This window comes from Macaca thibetana, chromosome 12 (assembly GCF_024542745.1).
Source record: "Macaca thibetana thibetana isolate TM-01 chromosome 12, ASM2454274v1, whole genome shotgun sequence".
Classification (NCBI taxonomy): domain Eukaryota; kingdom Metazoa; phylum Chordata; class Mammalia; order Primates; family Cercopithecidae; genus Macaca; species Macaca thibetana.
The window spans coordinates 15,206,210-15,228,387 of record NC_065589.1 but is presented as its reverse complement, the minus strand read 5'-3'; the positions used below and the strand labels follow the sequence as shown (position 1 = coordinate 15,228,387).

General features: G+C 45.7%; 1 protein-coding gene across 1 annotated transcript in view; it reads left to right on the top strand.

Annotated features, from left to right (window-relative positions):
• Positions 1-6,226: 6,226 nt before the first annotated feature.
• Positions 6,227-22,178, top strand: part of LOC126932880 (COP9 signalosome complex subunit 9-like) — a 249,397-nt gene continuing 233,445 nt past the window's right edge. Inside the window, exon 1 of the mRNA XM_050752136.1 lies at positions 6,227-6,232. The gene's annotated coding sequence lies outside the window, so the exon portion shown is untranslated. The remainder of the gene's footprint in view (positions 6,233-22,178) is intronic.

The window sequence follows — 22,178 nt, the reverse complement described above, 5'->3', positions numbered from 1 at the left end:
ATTCCATTGCTCACATTCCTGCCACAGGTGTATCACATGTTCAGTAAATGATTATTTAATACTCTATTACTGGAAATAGATGAATAACCTCATCATTGTTAATGCAGTTCATAGTGTACTTATGACAAAGTTATAAGATATATCATTTCCAAACTTTATGTTTTCCTAACGTGAAGACTGCATATTCTGTGTGTGTTTTGAGGAAACTAGAATTTCTGAACACATAGAGGGTAATCAACATATAGCATTATAATCAAGGTCAATTTATCATACTATGAATATAGAAATGAGACTGAATTATCCATAATCATGTGTATCCAAATGCTAGGAACACTCAACAGTTGTCTATCTTATCCTTAAATTCTCAAGAACTGAAGCAAAAGGATTGCTTGAAGGCAGGAGTTCAACAGCCTGGGCGACAGAGCGAGACCCTGTCTTTACAAAAGCTTAAAATTAGCTGGGTGTGGCTATGTGCTTCTGGAGTCCCAGCTACTCACGAAAGTGAAGTGGGAGTATTGCTTGAGCCCGGGAATTCAAAGCTTCAGTGAGCCGTGATTGTACTACTGCACTCCAGGCTGGGTGACAGGGTCTCAAGAGAAGGAATTATTGAACCTCTTTCTGCAGTAAGGAATGTTTTTTTTCTACGTAACTAAGCTGAATGCTTCTATAGGTTGAAGCTGGTCCTCCTTTATCTTCAGATTGATCGAAAACATCTAGTAAACATAAGAAATCAAATAGCCCTTCAAGTGTTGGCTGATGGTTCTCAAGTCACCTTTTAGCCATTATTTTCTTTTCCAGAACATGTTATTGTAAGCTTTATTATTTTTATTATTATGCATTATTATTATTTTGAGACGGAGTCTCGCTCTGTCACCCAGTCTGGAGTGCAGTAGTGCGCTCCTGACTCACTGCAACCTCTACCTCCTGAGTTCAAGCGACTCTCCTGCCTCAGTCTCCCAAGTAGCTGAATTACAGGTATGTACCACCATGTCCAGCTAATTTTTGTACTTTTAGTAGAAATGGAGTTTCACCATGTTGGCCAGGCTAGTCTTGAACTTCTGACCTCAAGTGATCCACATGCCTCGGCCTCTCAAAGTGCTGGGATTACAGGCGTGAGCCACCACCCCCGGCCTTATTATAAATTATTTATACTTCCTTAGTTCTGCTTCATCTTTCCAGTCTTGCTCATTTCTCCCCTTTCCTGTTCAATTCCCTCCCCCACCTTCAGCCCCCGGTGCATTTCCAGAACCTCCAGAAGAAAATCCAAACCCCTTAGGATGACTTATGTGGCCCTTCATCAGCCGTAGGTGGAGTTGTGGCTTTCATTGACCTCTGGTTTCAATTTTCCCACTCCCTCACCATTTTCTTCCTGCTCCAGCATGGCCAGCCTTCTCATGCTCCAATAAATGTATGGCATGCCAGCAGTAGGGGGTTCACACCTGTAATCCCAGCTCTTTGGGAGGCCAGAGTGGAAAGATTACTTGAAGCCAGGAGTTTGAGACCAGCCTGGGCAACATAGTGAGACCTTGTCTCTACAAAAATAAAAAATATTAGCCAGGCATGGTGGCTACAGTCACCTATAGTCCCAACTACTCGGGAGGCTGAGATGGGAGGATCGCTTGAGCCCAGGAGTTGGAGGCTGCAGTGAGCTATGATTGTGCCTCTGCATTCCAGCCTATGAGACAGAAGAAGACCCTGTCTCAAAAAAAAAAAAAAAAAAAGTACTTTGGGAGGCCGAGCGGGTGGATCACAAGGTCAGGAGATCGAGACCACCTTAGGACTTTGCACTTGTTGTATCAGTCAGGATTGAAATAGAAATCACAAATGACACCCCGTCTCAAAAAAAAAAAAAAAAAAAAAAAAAAAAAAAAAAAAAAAAAAGTATTCCCACCTTAGGACTTTGCACTTGTTTTTGATTGAAATAGAAAAGAATTTAATTTAATTTGGAGACTGTGATGTAAACACATGAAAGGACTGGAACCGATGGTTGCTGTCAGCTTCACCAGGGAATCAGGAGCACCAGAAAAGTGGAGGAACTTTCTGCCGATGAGCAGAGAAACCACACGGCCAGCACAGGAAATGCCAAGTCATGCCTTTGCCAAAGCCCACACACTCATCTGCACTGTACCTGCTTGCCTAAGACACCTTCACATGTCAGGAGCAGAATGTGCCCTGCCTGCAGGGCACTGGAGTGTCAGAAACTCAGATTCCAGGATTCTCGGCCCTGGGGTAGAATTCTAGCTCCTGGAGCAGGGGAGAGGTGGAAGGGGATGGGGGGAATAGACCAATACACAACAATACACAAAACTGTTATTTTCACCTCAGTGCTCTTGCCACACACCTTCCAGAGGCTCTTCCCTTATCATCATATCCATTCTTTCCAGAGGTCTTCAATCCCATCCTCCTTCCCCTTGTCCAGATACTCACTAAGACTCTATCATCTCTGACCATTTGTTAGTACCTGAAATAAGCATAGGTATTCACTTGCTTATTTTCTGTTTTATCTTACTGTATATAATTGCAGTGATAGCAAACCCCTCCCATCTGTAGTCCCTGCTCTCACAGCTGTAGACTCTGCACTCACAACGGTGGTCCCTGCACTCACATTTGTAGACATTACACACATAGAAGCACCCACGTACCAACAGCTGTGGTCCCTGCTTTCACAGATGCATTCCTGGCCCAACAGCTCCGGTCTCTGAATTCACGGACGCACTCCTGAACCAACAACGGTGGTCCCTGCACTCACACATGCGCTCTTGAACCAACACCTGCAGTCGCTGCACTCACAGCTTTGCTCTCTGCCCTCAGAACAGGGCCTGGCCCATATCAGAAACACAACGAAGATCATGTCCTCTCAACCTCCAGGTCTAGGAGAGTTTGTTCTGACTTCTACAGGCAATAAAAATATTGATAAGTGAATTTCAATGACGGGCAAAGCATAATAGACCCACCGTCAGAAGAGTGAATTTTGCATTCCTCCTTGTGTGTTCTCAGGAGACTTTGTTCGATGGTGGTCCGCAAATGGAACTTTCACGTACACTTATGGTGGTCCTAAGAGACCCACAGGATTATCTTTCAAGGCCTGCTATCATACATTTCTGTAGAGAGAGTATTATAAATTTTTGGTAGGCACAGAAATTAAGAGCATGGCATATAACAAGAACTCAAAAAGTGTGAGCTCGTCTTAATATCACTATTTCTCTGTATTCTAAAGCAGGGGTCAGGGAACTACAGCACACAGGTCAATCTGTCTTTTACCTGTTCCTGAGCTCAGAATGGTTTTGATGTTGTTAAAGGGCTGGGCAAAAAAGAAAAGAAAAAATAAAGAAAGAAAAAAGAGAGAGAGAGAGACAGACAGAAGAAAGAAAGAAAGAGAAGAGAGAGAAAGAAAGAGAGAAAGAGAAAGAAAGAGAGAGAGAGAGAAAGAAAGAAAGAAAAGAAAAAGGAAAGAAAGAAAGAAAAGAAAGAAAGAAAGAAAGAAAGAAAAAGAAAGAGAAAGAAAGAAAGAAAGAAAAAAAAGAAAAAAGAAAGAAAGAGGGAGGGAGGAAAGAAGAAAGAAAGAAAGAAAAAGAAAAAGGAGCGAGGGAGGGAGGGAAGAAAGGAGGGAGGGAGGAAGGAAGGGAGAAGAAAAAAAGAGGAGAAAGAAAAGGAAAAATATGTGTCAGAGATAGCGGGTAGATGGTTGCCAAGTCCGAGATTTATAACCTGACCCTTTACAGGAAAAGTTTGTAACTCAGCTCTGCAGGCTTAACTTCCTTTAACAGTTTTGTGGCTTACTTGATTGATTAGAATGAAAACTTTATTTATTAACAATTAAACAAATATTTACTGTTATCATTCAGGGAGGATTTCCAAAAGCTGATGAAAACAGGGATCCAGAAGCCAGTGGAGCAGCTGCCAGCCTTGAGGGGCCTCACTTCAACGACGCTGTCATTCATCTCGTCATGGGTCTAGAGTTTATCCCATTGGGTGCCCCTGGGAAGATGCTGATTAGCTATAAATTTTTTTTTTTTTTTTTTTTTTTGGAGATGGAGTCCTGCTCTGTCTCCCAGACTGGAGTGCAGTGGCGTGATCTCAGCTCAGTTCAACCTCTGCCTCCTGAGCTTAAGTGATTCTCCTGCCTCAACCTCCGAGTTGCTGGGATTACAGGCACCTGTCACCACACCTGGCTAATTTTTTTGTGTTTTTAGTAGAGATGGGATTTCACCATGTTGGCCAGGCTGGTCTGGAACTCCTGACTTTAGGTGATCCACCCACCTTGGCCTCTCAAAGTTCTGGCCTATAAATAGCCACCACGCCTGGCCTATAAATATCTTTTAATTGCACCTCTTTGGGAATATCGTATGGATTTTCAGCTAATGATTGACTTTGGGGAATTTCCAAGGTTCTACCCACAGCTTTTGCTCTGAGCCTAGGGTTCAGCTCTTTCTGAGGAAAGAGGAGCACAGGCAGGAGCCCAGCCTGCCTTCCCTCTTCATCCTGGCCCCTTCCTCATCATCGCCCCCCGCTCTTTCTCCAACTTCTTGTTGGGTGCTCCACTTTGCCCCCATATCTGCTGTGGTGGACCCTTGCAGTTGGGGCAGTCAGATAGAGCGGACCTACCACTCCAGATTCTGTCTCGAACTTGTCAGCTGCCACAGACGTTTCTCTTGCCAAATATGTTCGTGTTCCTCAGAAGAAAAATTCTTCATGGCCTCAAGTTTAATGAGTTGACTTAGCCAGTAATAAGTCTTTCATATGGACAAGTGGATCTTTTATAGAGTCCTGGGTAAATAAAGCTCTCTATTTTGTTACTATTACTAGTAATATTATTATTATTATTATTGACAGAGTCTCACTCTGTCACCCAGGCTGGAGCTCCGGGGCATGATCTTAGCTCATTGAAACCTCTGCCTCCCAGTTCAAGTAAGCGATTCTCCTGCCTCAGCCTCCCAAGTAGCTGGGATTATAGGCACACGCCACCACACCCAGATGATTTTTATATTTTTAGTAGAGACGGGGTTTCGCCATGTTGGCCAGGCTGGTCTCAAACTCCTGACCTCAGGTGATCCGCCTGCCTCGGCCTCCAGAAGTGCTGCGATTATAGGCGCAAGCCACCGTGCCCAGCCCGAACTCTCTATTTTAAATGTTAACTCTGTTCTTCCAAAGTCCTTCCCAGTCATGTCACTTGAGACCTCTCTATAGCTTTCAATCCCTCAGCACTCAGCCCACCTCCCCACTTCACTCCTGATTCTGGGATTGCTCCAAGAACTCCACTATTGTTGTTGCTGTTGTTGTTTTCCTGCTGCTGTATTTGCTAGAACATTTTAGTTTTCCCATAAATTTTCACAATGAGCCTCCTTAAGATGTTGAGCAGCCAAAAGTTCCTTCAATTGTATAGGTGTCAGGCCAGGCACGGTGGCTAACACCTGTAATCCCAGCACTTTGATAGGCTGAGGCAGATGGATCACTTGAGGTCAGGAGTTTGAGACCAGTCTGGCCAACACGGTGAAACCCCATCTCTACTAAAAATACAAAAATTAGCCAGGAGTGGTGGCACACGCCTGTAGTCCCAGATGCTTGGGAGGCTGAGGCATGAGAATCGCTTGAATCTGGGAGGCGGAGGTTGCAGTGAGCAGAGATCGCGCCACTGTACTCCAGCCTGGGCGACAGAGCCAGACTCTGTTTCAAAAAAAAAAAAAAATTGAAAGCTGTATAGATTTCACCCTTCTTGGAAGGCAGTTGTGGTAATGAAGAACAAAACCTATATCCTGGTTATAATGGTCGAAGGCATTGTGAAGGAGAAGCTTAGAGCAGAGGGGGTCTTGACCTAGTGTGTGGGGTGGGGAAGGTGTGCTCGGAGAATATGGCTAAGAGTTGAAGTCTGAATAGGAGCTGGCTATGAAAGTAGGGGAACAAGAACATTCCAGGGAAAGCCTAGAACGAGTGCAGTGGTGCTGAGGAAGGAAGGCATCCTGGAATTCCAAGAATCGAAAGAAAGCCAGAGCATGTGGGCTGTGAAGACAGAAGGGGCAATTGCTTACAAGGAGGCTTTGGGAGTGACGGAGGCAGGTCTTGCCCAGAAATGTAGGACTTGCAAGTAACTCTGGACTTTCCCCTGGATTCAGTGACTATGCTTTAAGTGGGAGAGTGGGGGTTTCTTTTGCTGCAGTGTGGAAGGGGGTTGGAAAAGGATGAATATGAAGACAGGGAGACGAGGGAGCAAGCTGCTGTAACAGGCAGGGGGGTGGTGATGCTGGATCTAGATGTAGCAATGGAGGTGGAAATGTAAACCACCCACAGAGTTTACTTTGCCTGCTGCCTAGATAGAGCTAATTCATCAAGACAGGTGAATTGCGATAGATAAAGAGTAATTCACGCAAAGCCAGCTGAGCAGGAGATTAGAGTTTTATTATGACTCAAATCAGTCTCCCCTAGCATTCGGGAAGCAGAATTTTTAAGGCTAACTTGGTGGGTGGGAGGAAGCCAGTGAGCCAGGAGTACTGACTGGTCATACTCTATGATGAAATCACAGAGAGTCGAAGCTGTCTTCTTGCGCTGAGTCAGTTCTTAGGTGGGGGGCCAAGATCAGATGAGCCAGTTTATTGATCTGGATGGTGCCAGCTGATCCTTCAAGTGCAGGTCTGCAAAATATTTCAAGCACTGATCCTAGGAGCAGTTTGGCCACCAGCTTCATGACTCCTAAACCATAATTTCTAATCTTGTGGCTAATGTTAGTCCTACAAAGGCAGTCTAGTCCCCGGACCAGAAGGAGATCTGTTTTGGGAAAGGACTGTTACCATCTTTGTTGAAGCTGTAAACTATAAACTAAATTTCTCCCAAAGTTAGTTCAGCCTATGCCCAGGAATGAACAAGGACAGCTTGGAGGGTAGGAGCAAGATGGAGCTGGTTAAGTTAGATCTCAATCTCAATTTTGCAAAGGTGGTTTCAGAAAGAAGGGATGGATTTGACATGTATTTAGAAAGGATATAACGATTGATTGGATAAGGAAGGTGGGGGAGGGGAACAATCAAAAATTGCTCCAGGTTCTGGTCTGAGTGACCAGGTGGTGGCAGGAGCAGCTTGATTGCTGGGTTGTTTGGGTTGTAGCAAGGTTGTAACTTAAGGTTCAATCAGGTCGACCAGGCGTGGTAGCTCACGTCTGTAATCCCAGCTACTTGGGAGGCTGACGCAGGCGAATCACTTGAGGTCAGGAGTTCGAGACCAGGTTGGCCAACATGGTGAAATCCCGTCTCTACTAAAATTACAAAAATTAACCGGGCATGGTGGCGGGCACCTGTAATCCCAGCTACTTGGGAGGATGAGGCAGGAGAATCACTTGAACCTGGGAGGCAGAGGTTGCGGTGAGCTGAGACCATGCCGCTGTACTCCAGCCTGGACGACAAGAGCAAAACTCCATCTCAAAATAAAGAAAGCAGGCCGGGCGCGGTGGCTCAAGCCTGTAATCCCAGCACTTTGGGAGGCCGAGACGGGCGGATCACGAGGTCAGGAGATCGAGACCATCCTGGGTAACACAGTGAAACCCCGTCTCTACTAAAAATACAAAAACTTAGCCGGGCGAGGTGGCAGGCGCCTGTAGTCCCAGCTACTCGGGAGGCTGAGGCAGGAGAATGGCGTGAACCCGGGAGGCGGAGCTTGCAGTGAGCTGAGATCTGGCCACTGCACTCCAGCCTGGGTGACAGAGCGAGACTCTGTCTCAAAAAAAAAAAAATAAAAATAAATAAAAAAAAAAAAAATAAAGAAAGAAAGAAAGAAATATACTGTTGAAAAGGTTCAGTCAGGTTGAATTGGAAGTATCTGTGAGTCATCTACATGGAGATGTCAAATAGGCTGTTGGAAGGTTGGCCCTGGGACCCAGAAAAGGGACAAGGAGGAGGAGCCTCCTCTGGAGTCCCAAGAGGTGAGCCAGAGTAGTGGGAGGGAACCCAGGAAGCAGGTGGAGGGCAGGTCAGGTTGGACTAGATTTAGTTTTGATGTTGTGATAGGATCCAGACTAGAGTGGAAGCAAGTGACGGCCGGTTATGTTTAGACTTCTCTCTCCACCCAAGAAGAGCCCATTCTCATGCCCCAGACAAAGGGAAGCGTCTTCAGAATCACTTGGAAACACCAATCATACTGATCCAATTGGGTGCTGCACAGTGTGGGAACTAGCCTGGAGACAACTGAGCAAGATTTTATGTTTTTTTCTTTTTTTTCTTTTTTTTTTTTTTTTTTGAGAAGGAGTCTCGCTCTGTCATCCAGGCTGGAGTGCAGTGGCACGATCTCAGCTCACTGCAGGCTCGATCTCGGCTCACTACAGGCTCTGCCTCCCGGGTTCACTCCATTCTCCTGCCTCAGCCTCCTGAGTAGCTGGGATGCCCGGCTAATTTGTGTATTTTTTTTTTTTTTTTTTTGTATTTTTAGTAGAGACAAGATTTCACCATGTTAGCCAGGATGGTCTCGAACTCCTGACCTCGTGATCCGCCCACCTCAGCCTCCCAAAGTGCTGGGATTGCAGGTGTGAGTCACTGCACCAGACAGAGATTTTATATTTTTAATCTAATCTCTTTTGCAATCCAAAACCAAGAAACCAAGGGAGCCCTGACCTTTACCCTTAGCCTCAATGTACTCTAATGGGAAATCAGAAAAACATTTATGAAAATAATTTAGGTCAGAGCAAATCATATTCCTCCTATGCTACAGTTAGACAAATATGAACACTGCTGCAATCAAAGAAAGACCTTAGAGGCAAAGGTCAGATTTATTTCCTGCTGCTGGACCGAGTGTTCCTTGGTGTATGATACCGGAATATGAGAAGAAAACAGAGGGCCAAGGCCGGGCGCAGTGGCTCACTCCTGTAATCCCAGCACTTTGGGAGGCTGAGGCGGGCGGATCATGAGGTCAGCAGATCGAGACCATCTTGACTAACATGGTGAAACCCCATCTCTACTAAAAATACAAAAAATTAGCCAGGCCTGGTGGTGGGAGCCTGAGGTCCCAGCTACTCGGGAGGCTGAGGCAAGAGAATGGTGTGAACCCGGGAGGCAGAGCTTGCAGTGAGCCGAGATGGCGCCACCACACTCCAGCCTGGGCAACAGAGTGAGACTCCGTCTCAAAAAAAAAAAAAAAGAGGACGGGGCCCAGTGGCTCACGCCTATAATCCCAACAGTTTGGGAGGCTGAGGTGGGAAGATCCCTTGAGTCCAGAAGTTTGAGACCAGCCTGGGAAGACCACTAGGCCCTGTTAAAAAAAAAAACAAAAACAAACAAACAAAAAAAACAAAAAAACTAATTAGAAGAAAAAAAGGAAATAAACAAAGAGGACTCTTTTAGCAGAGATGACAGAGTCAGACATAAAAAGCAGGAAGGGACGCCAGAAATGTGATGCTACACCAAATGTCCCCCTTACTTGCTGATCACTAACGTGGTCTAGAGGTTTGCCAGTGGAGCTTTGCTCTTTTGAGGTAGGGGATTATGCCCCATTAAAAACAGGATGCACCTAGAAGAACAGAGGGTGGAGAGGCACACAAAAGTCCTTAGGGAGCGCTTTACCACTAATGCACTGGGGATCCTTAAGGGGAGGTGGGGAAGTACAAGTCTCGCTTCTTGAGAAATGGCCAAAATGGGGTTTTAAAGGCATACTCTGAGCATTAGCACTCTTTAGGCAGGAAGATATTGGTCAGGGTTGCTTGGTAAGGATGTTCAGGTTGTGCACTCTACAGATGCACATTTATCACAGCCAGGGCCTCCTGCAGAGGCCCTGATGGCAGTTTTCGGAAGGTAAGGTCCACGTGTATGAGAGAGAGAGGCATAAAATGTACGTAGATTAAGGGAGTCCCTTCCTACTGGGCAAAGTATGTCTTTATCTATACTACCTAACCCAGAACAATACGTAACTAAGTGTTCAAAGGATGATTTTTATAGTGTCAATGTGAAAGTATCTTTTATTCTAGTGCCTTTGCTTTAAAAACCAGTATAAGGCTGGGCATGGTGGCTCATGCCTGAAATCCCAGCACTTTGGGAGGCCAAGGCGGGCAGATCACGAGGTCAGGAGATCAAGACCATCCTGGCCAACATGGTAAAACCCTGTCTCTACGAAAAGTACAAAAATTAACCAGGTGTGGTGGCACGTGCCTGTAGTCCCAGCTACTAGGGAGGCTGAGGCAGGAGAATTGCTTGAACCCTGGAGGCAGAGGCTGCAGCAAGCTGAGATTGTGCCACTGGCCTCCAGCCTGGGTAACAAAGTAAGACTCCATCTCAAAACAAACAAACAAACAAACAACAACAACAAAAAACAGTATAATAGAAGCTTGGGCCACCAGTCTCATCCAGGCCACACTTGGGTCAGCGACTGTGAGAGCTTCAGATTCAGGTGTTTGGTGGAATCTGTTTGGTGTGCCAGAAACACGCCTTGCACTTTTTACAGGGATGGAAGAGTGAGGACTGATGGAGGCCAGAGATCCAAAGTTCTTGTATCTCCATAAGAAGGTGTAGGAGCAAGCAGAGCAGTCTGAAATTGTAATTGAGAACAGAAGACCCTGCAGGTGGGCATATTTGCACACACAGCTTGTGTGGGTGTGGGTGTGGGTGTGGGTGTGGGTGTGTGGACGGGCAACATCGAAGAGGATATGAAAGGTGATTCAAAAGCCAACAGGTCGAATATGAAAATGCTAGGAGGACATCTTCACGTATCTACTGTATAGTACAACTTTCAGTGTATGGAAAATGTCCAGCTCTTTTAGAAGGTAAACATTTTCTGTGAGCTCTTGAATATGAATTTTATGGTGCCTTATACATTTTTTAACTTTCAAAACTCTGGGTTGGGGAGTTATCAGTACCATCTTCACAAATTCTGGATTCTTCTGGATGTTCTTGACTATTCTGGGAAAATTGGTATGTTTGTTCTCCATCTGCCTTGTACTGAGGTCTGCAGGCTTAAGGGATGTTACAAGGCTTCAATTTGCTGTGTGCGTTAGCAACTGCTGGAAACTACCTTGCCAAATGTGTCATAGACACAAGAGGGCGATGTTTCCCCAACTGTCAACCTGGCTGAGGAAAAGGAATTCATCCTTCAGGAATTTTGGGCTGAATTCCCAGACCTAAAACAGATTAACAAAGTGTGTTTGGGAGGGGCAAAATTCACGCTGAAACCTAATCAAAGAGGCAGGATGTGACGTCAGAGTGTGGAGACAGGCTGGCAGGACCTTGGAGGGGATTCTTATCCTTGGGTTCAGAACTGGGCAGTACTCTAGGCCAATGATCATTATTATCAAGACTCGTCCTCTGTCTGGACATTCAGAAAAGACAGACTTCAAGGCTGCAGAGACTCAGTGGCTGTCTTGGTCTCTGATTACAAAACCTTATTCTGAGAAAGCCCCTCATTCACGGGAGGAAAACTGGCTGTGCACTTGTTACATGCCAGACATGAGTCTTGTAGGGGCTCAGAATTCAGCTCTGAGTAAGACAGCCGAGGCCACTGCCCTCTGGAAGCGTCAGCGACCCTTGGCACGTACTCCCATCTATTGGTTTCTTTTCTCTCTGAGCCAGTCCAAACCAGCAGTGTCTACATCATCTATTCTTATTCTGAAAGAGAATGCAAGTCACACATTCATGGCTGTGGGCCACATTTTTTTAGCGATACCATCTGGTTCCAGTTTTTCTGACTGTTTGTGGAGAGTGGTGATTCCAACAATCTTCTACCAAATGTAAGGGAGTGATAGAAGTGTTTAGTGTTTGCCACAGAGGTATCTCTTACTTGGCCTGATCTCAGTGCACTGCTTTTTGGGTTTACTCGACAAATTGAACAATGCTCAGCCCCTCTTCCATGGACTCTTTCCTAATCTCTTTAGCCAAGGTTACACTGTGACTCCTCAAAGTCTCCGTATATCACAGCACTTTTGTGGGAGACTACTGCTACTTCAAATCTCTGCCAATAGCACCATGTTTCCTTTCATTGCCAGCTTTTTAGGACTCTAAAGCCTACTTGGCCATTAGCATTTTTTTTTTTTTCAAGACAGGGTCTCACTCTGTTGCCCAGGCTGGAGAGCAGTGGTGCAGTCACAGCTCACTGCAGCCTCAACCTCTTGGGCTCAAGTGATCCTTCCACCTCAGTCCCCCAAGTAGCTGGGACTACAGGGTCTCACAACCACACCCAACTAATCTTTGTATTTTTTGTAGACACAGGATTTCGTGATGTTGCCCAGGCTGGTCTCAAATTCCTGAGCTCAAGAGATCCTCCCATTTTGGCCTCCCGAAGTGCTGGGATTACAGACATGAGCCACTGTGCCCGGACTAGCTATTTTTAAAATTGGAGTTTGAGGAAGGAGGAACAGAAAGGCTGCATCTGCTTAGTAAATGACTCCCCGCCGCCAACACATGCACCCAGTGGATGGCAACACCCATGAAAGTCCTTTTGTCCTGCTGGGAATGATGGATTCCAAACTCTACAGGACTCTGCACTAGTCAGCATCTGCTCTTCCCTCTTGAGTCAGAGCAGCCTGGGGTATATCATAGGCATCTTGAGGCTCACCTTCTACAGAAGGTCAGAGAGCACAGCAAAAATAGCTTTCTTGCTGTGACCTAATACATAAACCCCGGCCCACTTCCGTCTGTCAGATGGGAGCACGCCCCTGTCCTCGGGCTGTTTTTCCGCTGTCGCAACAGGCTGTTCTGCCGTTAATCCTTTCCTGTAATTCCTGTCGCCTCGCTTGATCTTGCAATTCTCTGGCCCAGTGGCCTTTACAGGGGGTCATTACTGGGACACGGGGAACCAATGTGCGGTAAAAAATGCAACCTGACAGCAACGTGGTCCTCGCCAAAAGTGGGACTCTTGGGTTTTGTGTGTGTCAACTCAGAAGAAGCGACAAAAAGACCCCACCATGTGTTGGATGAGGATGGAAATTGGGTGCAGTGACTAAAAGGTGTTTTGATTAGGTGAATCTGTTGACAGTAAGAAGGAAGAGATTCTCAAGGTGCTCGGCCTTTCGCTTTGGCTTACTTTGGGTGAACAGTCCCAATTCTGTCAGGCGTGCATCTCTTCGTCCGTCAGCTCCATGTCTCTTGCCAGGATGCTTCTCTCTATCCGTCAGGCAGCATTTTCAGATGTTGTCTTTCCTGTCAGGAAAAGTTTAATTCATCATTTTCCTCAGGCCTTGAAAAAATTTTTACAGGAAAAAATGGTGGTGGTGGGTTGGGGGTGGGGGGTTATGACAAAAATATTTACAGATTTTTCTTCACATATAATTTAAAAATTGCCTATTTTTGCCAGGCACAGTGGTTCAAACCTGTAATCCCAGCACTTTGGGAGGCCGAGGCAGGTGGATGACCAGAGGTCAGGAGTTCAAGACCAGCCTGGCCAACATGAAACCCCGTCTGTACTAAAAATACAAACTTAGCTGGGCATGGTGGTGGCACACTCCTGTAATCCCAGCTACTTGCGAGGCTGAGGTAGGAGAATCCCTTTAACCCGGGAGGTGGAGGTTGCAGTGAGCCAAGATCACGCCACTGCACTCTAGCCTGGGCAACAGAGCAAGACTCCATCTCAAAACAAAACAAAACAAAACAAAACCCTTAATTTTGAGTAGGTAATACATACACACAGTGCAAAAGTCAAAAGATTCATACAAATGGAAAAAAACTCCATACTGTCTTCCCCTCTGTTCCCCAGGCACCCAGCTGCACTCCACAGAGGCAACCCTGGGTACTAGGGGTTTACATCTTTCTAGAGATTGTCTCTATATAAATTAGCAGAGATAGTCTTCATATGCCTTTTGAGAGCATCTTTTTAAAATGTCTAAATCTAGGTTTGTTCAGAAAAGCTATATATTAAATATACATTAAAATATACTCAGTGTGACCTGGCATGGTGGCTCACCCCTGTAATCTCAGCACGTTGGGAGGATGAGGTGGGAGGATGAGGTGGGAGGATGACTTGAGGTCAGGGGTTTAAGACAAGCCTGGCCAACATGGCAAAACCCTGTCCCTATTAAAAATACAAAATTAGCCAGGCAATGAGCCGGATGTGGTGGCGCATGCCTGTAATCCCAGCTACTTGGGAGGCTGAGGCAGGAGAATTGCTTGAACCTGGAGGTGGAGGTTGCAGTGAGCTGAGATTGTGCCATTGCACTCCATCCTGGGTGACAGAGTGAGACTCTGTCTCAAAAAAAAAAAAGAGAAAAAAAGTATATACATATACACACACATATATTCAATGTATTGAATGGTCTGTCCAGTTGAAGCCCTGATTCTAGACTAGATAATTTGTTGGCTTTCTGTTAGATCACGCTAGCAGAAATGTGACTGGACTTATAATCAGTTTGGAAGCATTGCGGATACTCAGGAGTCTGATGTTTCTTATCCCTTAACATTCAGTTCATCTTCCCTGAGTTATACCTCTTAGTCATTTCCCTTTGAAATTAAGAGAAGGGCCCCAAATCTTAAAAATGGAAGAATACAGCCGGGCATGGTGGCTCACACCTGTAATCCCAGCACTTCAGGAGGCTGAGGCAGGCAAATCACCTGAGGTCAGGAGTTCGAGACCAGTCTGGCCAACATGGTGAAACCCCATCTCTACTAAAATTACAAATATTAGCCGGGCATGGTGGCGCACACCTGTAATCCCAGGTACTCGGGAGGCTGAGGCAGGAGACTGGCTTGAACCTGGGAGGCAGAGGTTGCAGTCAGCTGAGATCGCACCACTGCACTCCAGCCTGGGTGACAGAGTGAGATCCATCTCAAAAAAAAAAAAAAAGGAGGGATAGAAAGTCTTGTGTTAAGACATAGGAGAAAAGTTAGTTGAGAATCTCACTGGCCACACCCCAAGAGTGGACATTTGGCTATTGGGCGTACATTGGGTGGTCTAGGGAATTGGCTGGGTCCGGGACATACTCGTTATGCTCCTGAAACTTAGAGTAGAACAGAACAACAGCAGCTGCTATAACGACTCGAAAGGTCCTTTGATGAATTTTAATACCTGGATGCATAAATATTTGTGTTTGATACTTTTAGGCATCTGAAAGAAGTGTATGATTTCCCTGCTAAGGGACTGGCCTCAGGAGCAGATGCACCCAGTGTTGAAATTCTCCGCAGCCTTGTGAGAGGCAGCGATTCTTGTGCATCTGCCCTCTGCCCGTGTTGGAGCTACTAGACTGTAAGAACCTGTAAGTTGGTAAAATGCTTGTAAAAACCCTCAGCTCCATAAATATTTTAAAATTTAAATTTAATTTTGTTTTAGAGATGGGGTCTTGCTATACTGCCCAGGCTGGTCTCAAACTCTTGGGCTCAAACCATCCTCCCATGTCAGCCTCCAGAGTAGCTGGCACTATAGGCACAGGTCACCATACCTTGCTTTGCTCTTTATTTTTTTTTCTTTTTTTTTTGAGATGGACTCTTCCTCTGCCACTCAGGCTAGAGTGCAGTGGCACAATCTCAGCTCACCGCAACCTCTACTTCCCAGATTCCAGTGATTCTCCTGCCTCAGCCTCCCGAATTGTTGGGATTACAGGCACGTGCCACCATGCTTGGCTAATTTTTGTATTTTTAGCAGAGAGGGGGATTCACCACGTTGGGCAGGCTGGTCTCGAACTCCTGACCTTGGGTGATCCACCCACCTTGGCCTCCCAAAGTGCTGGGATTACAGGTGTGAGCCACCGTGCCTGGCCAGCTCTTTAAATCTTAGCCTAGTAACACCCTGACTAATTTCTCAGCTGCTTTGCTCAGTTTAACCATTTCTGACTGAATGCTTTATTTATAGGTTGACAATTCTCGGTACCCCAGTCAGCCAAATGTGTCTCTCTCCGCAACAGAGACCCACCTTCTCGTGGCTGCAAGCTGTGCAGCCGAAGATGAATTCTGGAGAAAGAAGGAGAATCCTTTTGTCTGGGTCTATTAATGCTACGCAATGTGTCTGAGTTCTTGGAGGGAGACATGTCTATTTCTTCCTCATTCCCTCCCACTGACTATACAGGAGAAAGTGTACGGAGCTTACTTCAGAAAAATTATTAAGTCCCAAAGATGTGGAGCGTTTTGAATTTTATTCAAGTCCAACCTTGCAGGGCAACAACTCAACAGAGCCATCCCTGCTCTTTCAGGGGAAGCCACAAGTGTGGGAAGACAGGCAGCTAAGTGTAGGGCACAAATTAGTCATATTGTCTCCTTAGATCCTGAGGGCCTGCCTAACCCTCAAGGTTTCCTGGTGGCATCTTAAGGTGCTAGTTATTCCATTCTGGCTGCCTTTTGATTCATTTGGTTTTCTGCCCACAGGCAAGCAGAGGCGAAACCAACCTGCCAACTCTTACCTCAAACCCATTGAGAGAGACCTGGGGATTTCCTAGGGTTTTATTTTTACCTATTGCTCCCCAAGCAGAAGTTCCATTACACAGAAGCATTTCTTTTTTCTCTCTTTTTTTTTTTTTTTTTTTTTTTTTTTTTGAGACAGAGTCTTACTCTGTCACCCAGGCTGTCACACAGTGGCACCATCTCGGCTCACTGCAACATCTGCCTTCCGGGTTCAAGAGACTCTCATGCCTCATCCTCTCGAGTAGCTGGGATTACAGGTGTGTGCCACCACGTCCAGCAAATGTATTTTTAGTAGAGACGGGGTTTCGCCATGTTGGCCAGTCTGGTCTCCAACTCCTGACTTCAAGTGATCTGCCCGCCTCAGCCTCCCAAAGTGCTGGGATTACAGGCATGAGCCACCGTGCCCGGCCACACAGAAGCACTTCTCAGTGCCTAGTCTAGTTTGCATATCAACTATTAGGGCATAAAGAACCCATCAAGACCTTGCATTGGCCTCCCCGGGTGGAATGACATATGCCTATCAAGGCCAGTGCCCCTTGAAACCCACCTCTTATTTCTGTTGGCACTGCTCCCACCCAGACAGAAATGAGTTAGAGTGAGGCATTTTCCCTAGTAACCATGGGAAGTAGGATTTCTCCCTGCAGAGGAGCAAAGGAATAAAGGAATGAATATCTTTGACTCCTACTCTTATTCACCTTATGGGCGTCTTCTCTGATCCCCACAGCTAAAACACCACCACTTCTACCCCATTCATCTTTATGCTCTTATCTGGCTTTACCTTTCCTGTCTTTTCCCCCACCAACACTTACCTCCCCCCTGCCCTAGAATGTGAGCCCCCGAGCACCGGATCTGTCTGATTCATTTACTGCTGTATCCTCAGTGCCCCAAACAGTACCTGTCCCGTTTCTGAGTGCACACAAAAAAATACCTGTTAAACAAATAGGGGACCTCTACTATTGCCAGGCGCTGTGTCAGATCCTGCGCATACACTATACATGTGACACAGGTAGGTGTTAGTGACATCTTTCTACAGATGAAGAACCCAGGGAGTAAGAAAGGAGGTCACAAGGAGGTCAGGTAACTTCCTCAAGGTCACACACTTAGTAAATAGTTGAGCATTTACTGCCTCTAGAAGGTCTACCCTCTAGAACTCCATCCCTTTTATCAAATGCAAAAGCTAAAGAAATGTAGGGTAGAGTGTGTTTCACTCTTAAAACCATCTCAGTTTTCTACCTAGGTAGAATTTAGGAAAACAGAAGGGATGGCAAATATATACATACATATATATATATACACACACACACACACACACATATACAGATACAGAGAAAACCTTCTTGAGGGTTACAACTCAAACAAGCACAGCCCAATACAAAATACTCTGAACTAAAATCAAATGACAGTTCTCAGTATCTCAGAGGGTTTGATTAGTTTACTTAAAGTTTTTCAATCATCCCATGTGCATTTACTGAGGCCCTCATATGTGCCAGGCTCTGAGCTAAGTGCTCCGATACTAAGAGAAAGGCTGGAGACTTAGCCCTGTTGGATCTACTGTCCACCTAAGAACAATGAACCCAAGAGGTGTAAGAGACCAGGATTTCTGAAGAATACAGAAGAAATATTCAGTGTGCTTGGAGAGCAAGTGAAAGAGGGTCTGGCATAGACTGTGGGGCAGGGAGGGCAGGTCAGGGAAGACCGGCCTGAAGAAATGGTTTTAGAATGGAACTAAACTTACCCTGGAGATTATAGTTGTTGAAGAAAAGCAAATCATAAACAGCCAGGACACACAACACAGACATTACAGACACTGACAAGAGGAAATGGGAAGGAGGCGATTAGATTCATGGGCGGGAGCTCAGAGGAGAGGTATGGGCTGGAACTATATATTTGGAAGTCATTGGCTTACAGAGGGTAATTGAAATTGTAGGTGTCGATGAGATCATCTTGGAAAAAATTATACAGCAAGAAAAGAAGGGAGTCCAGGACTGAGCTTTAAGGAAGTTTAACACGTAGTGGCTGGGAAGGAGAGGAGTTACCAGCCAAGATGCCCGGGAAGGAGCGGGCCAGAGAGGCAGGAGGGAATGTAGGAATTGTGGCCACATGAAACCCAGGGGAGAAAAGTTCTCAAAGGAATCACGTGTGCAGAGCCAGCACTGCTCGGGGGCCAGAGATAGGGGGACGCAGAGATGAACAGGTGACAAGGAGGCCACAGGTGACCCTGGGGAAAGGTCCTTAGGTGGCATGATATGAGCAAGAGTCTGATGACAGGCAGACGAGAAAGGGTGGGAAGGGAGGGAATGGAGATGGTATCACCCAGTGGTCTGCAAACCAGGACCCACACACCAAATCTGGCTGGAGGCCTATTTATTTATTTATGATGTATTTATTTATTTTGCAAGGGCCTGTTTTTGTAAAGATTTCACTGGAACCCGGCCACACCCATTCACTTACATACATATTATGGGCGAATTTTATCCTCCTCCTCCACACTCAATTTTTTAAATTGTGTATATTTAAGGTATAAAACATGATGTTTTGATATACACAAACATAGGAAAATGATTTCCTTTTTTAAAAATTTTAATCAGGCCAAAAGAGAGAGAAAAAAGAATAAATGTTCCTATAGTGAAATGATTCCTACAGTCAAACAAATTAACACATTTCCTCATCTCATATAGCTACCTTTCTGTGTGTGGTAGAAGTACCTAACAACTGCTCTCTTAGCAAATTTCCAGTATACAATACGTTATTATTATTATTATTATTATTAGAGACAGGGTCTCACTGTGTTGCCCAGACTGGAGTGCAATGACAGTCATGGCTCACACTGCCACTTGAAACTCCTGGCCTCTAGCAATCCTCCCACCTCAGTGTCCTGAGTAGCCAGGACTACAGGTATGTGCCACCACACCTGGCTGATTTCTTTTTAAATTTATGTTATATCTTTTGTAGAGACGGGAATCTCTATATGTTGCCTAGGCTGGTCTCGAACTTCTGGCTTCAAACAATCCTCCTGTCTCAGCCTCCCAAAGTGCTAGGATTATAGGCGCGAGCCACTGTGCCCGGGCACGATACAATATTATTATTAACCACAGTGTCTCTCCCAAACTAATATGCTGAAGTCCCAACTCCAGTGCCTTAGAATGTGACTATATCTGGAGACAGAGACAGGGTCTTCAGAGAGGTGAATAAGTTAAAATGTGGTCCTTAAGGTGGGCCCTCATCCTGATAAAGAGGGGGAGATTCGGACAGACACACACAGAAGGCAGGCCATGTGAAGACACAGGGAGAAGATGACCATCGGCAAGCCAAGGAGAGAGGCCTTAGGAGAAATCAACCTTACCAATACCTCGTTCTCCGGCTTCCAGCCTCCAGGACTGTGAGGAAATACATTTATATTGCTTATGGCACCCAGTCTGTGGTTCTTTGTTACGGCAGCCCTGGCAGCCCAATGGCTATTTTTGCACTACAACAGTTGCAGAATTGAGTAGTTACAACTGAGGCTACATGGTGAGCAAGGCCAAAAATATTCAGTAGCTGGCTCTTCATAGACATTGTTTGCCAAGGTTAGGCATGGTAGCTCACCTGTAATCCCAGCACTTTCAGAGGTCAAGGCTGGTGGATCGTTGGAGCCCAGGAGTTTGAGATCAGCCTGAGCAACATGGCGAAACCCCATCTCTACAAAAAATACCCGCCCCCACCAAAAAAAAATCAGGCATGCTGGCATGCACCTGTAGTCCCAGCTACTTAGGGGACTGAGGCAGGAGGATCACTTGAGCCTAGGAGACTGAGACTCCAGTGAGCCATGATCGTGCCACTGCACTCCAGCCTGGGCTACAGAGTGAGACCCTGTCTCAAAAAAAGAAAGAAAAAAAGAAAAAGAAATTATTTGCCAATCCCTGATACAGACAGTTGTTTCAAGGTCATATACCTGGCACATCCCAGAGTCAGGATTTGAACCCCAGTCAGCACCAGTGACTCCTGTTCCCTGCCCTACCCCCTGGGAGCAGGCTGCCTCCCCTCAGACAGGAGGGCTGGAGCTCAAAGAGTCAAGTCAGCATAGTTCTTTTCTTTTCTTCAGTTCATGCTCTGTCCTGTGGGCAGCTGTTGTGGGGAAATGCTGAGTCATAAATAATTCTTACATTAATGCCAAGGCAGCCGGAAGGGAAATGTCAGTAGGAAATGGTATTTCAAATAAGTACAAATTTCATAATTCAGTCAATGTTTTAGACCATTTCTCACAGCAACATTTTCTTAACTTGAGTTTTGGTAAACTCATAATCATTCATAAATGTGGATACAACATACCTTCATTTGGACATGTGACCCGGATATATACATGATGTAGAATAGGCCAAACGGATCCGAGCAGAGAGAAACAATTGGTCTTACGTAGAACGGACCCTTGTATCTTTACATCACCCACGACAATTAGAGTATTGTGACATTCACTGTTTGAGCTTATCATTGAGAAGCTCCAGGAAGCTTTAATTTCTACTAAACAGAATGGCTCGTTAGTGTAATTGTATCCTCCCAGAAATATATTGCAGAAGTCAGCCGTCACCGTCAGCTTCATTCCCTTGAAGGCCTCTTCCAGGTAGTGCCCAGAGACACAGGGGTTGCCAATACCGGTGTCTGCAGGTCCAGCAGCGTGGGCTAAGAAGCCAGTTAGAGAAAACACCTTCCTCTGCCCCACCGCCCCCAGCCTATTGTGGTGATGAGGAAACCCGGGCCAGCTGTTCCCAAATCTTCTGCTTTTTCACGAGAAGCCGGAAATCCCGATTTGATGTGAACTTTCCTAATTTCTAAATCTTGGCAACTAATTGAAATAAAAATAAAAACAGATTTTTTTTTTTTTTTTGCCTGTGGGTTGGACCTCACCCTAGGACCCCTGTTAATGACGCCTGCTTTGGTGAGACTCCATGGCCACGGTGAAGGGGAAGGGTGAAGGTCAAAATTAGTCTGCACTCACCGGTGTTCATCACTCCGCATCGCAAAACCCCGCTTCCACATATGGTCTTTCCCCGTGCATTTCTGTGGCTGTATCTGACTTACCCAGTCTCATACCCAGTTTTTCTCTTCCCTTTATTTCTGGATACTGAAATTCTTGAGGTTATTTAAGCCACGGCTGTTTTAAAATGTCAGCATCTGAACCTCATGTTCCCAAGCAAGGAACTGCTGGCTGAGTTGGGTCAGCAGGAAGGAATGGACTAGATTTTTCTGCCACCCTGACGATGTTTTCTAAACCTGGAGTGAGGCTTCCTGACTCTGTCTCTGCCACTCTTCACATAGGAGTTGCCAAGGAACAGATGAAGGGATACTAAAAATATAAGCTTTGCCATCTCTCTGTTCTTTTTTCTTCAAATCTTTTCTCCATAAATATGCCTCCCCTCTTGAATCTCCATTTGTTTTTCTCATTTGTTCAATCATTTATTCACTCAGTACACATTTATGAAGCAAATAATGTGTGCCAAGTACCACCTTAGGTGCTGGGAGGGCCAAGGCAAATCAGACTCAGTCCCTGCCAGTGAAGGGCCTATGTCTATGGTGAGCGAACGTTTGCATCCTCCTCAAATTCATATGTTGACATCCTAACCCCCAAGGTGATGGTATTAGGAGGCGGGGACTTTGGGAGGTGATTAGGTCACGAGGGCCTAACGCTTATCAATGGTATTAGTGCCTTATAAAAGAGATCCCAGAGAGCTCTGTTGTTCTCTTTCTGCCACGTGAGGGCATGAGGAGAAAGAGGCCATCTATGAACCAGAAATGGGCCCTCACCAGATGCCAAACCTACTAGCACTTTGATCTTGGACCTCCCAACCTCCAGAACTGTGTGAAATACATGTTTGTTGTTTAAGCCACCCCACTGATGATATTTTTGTTGTACAAGCCTAAAGGGAC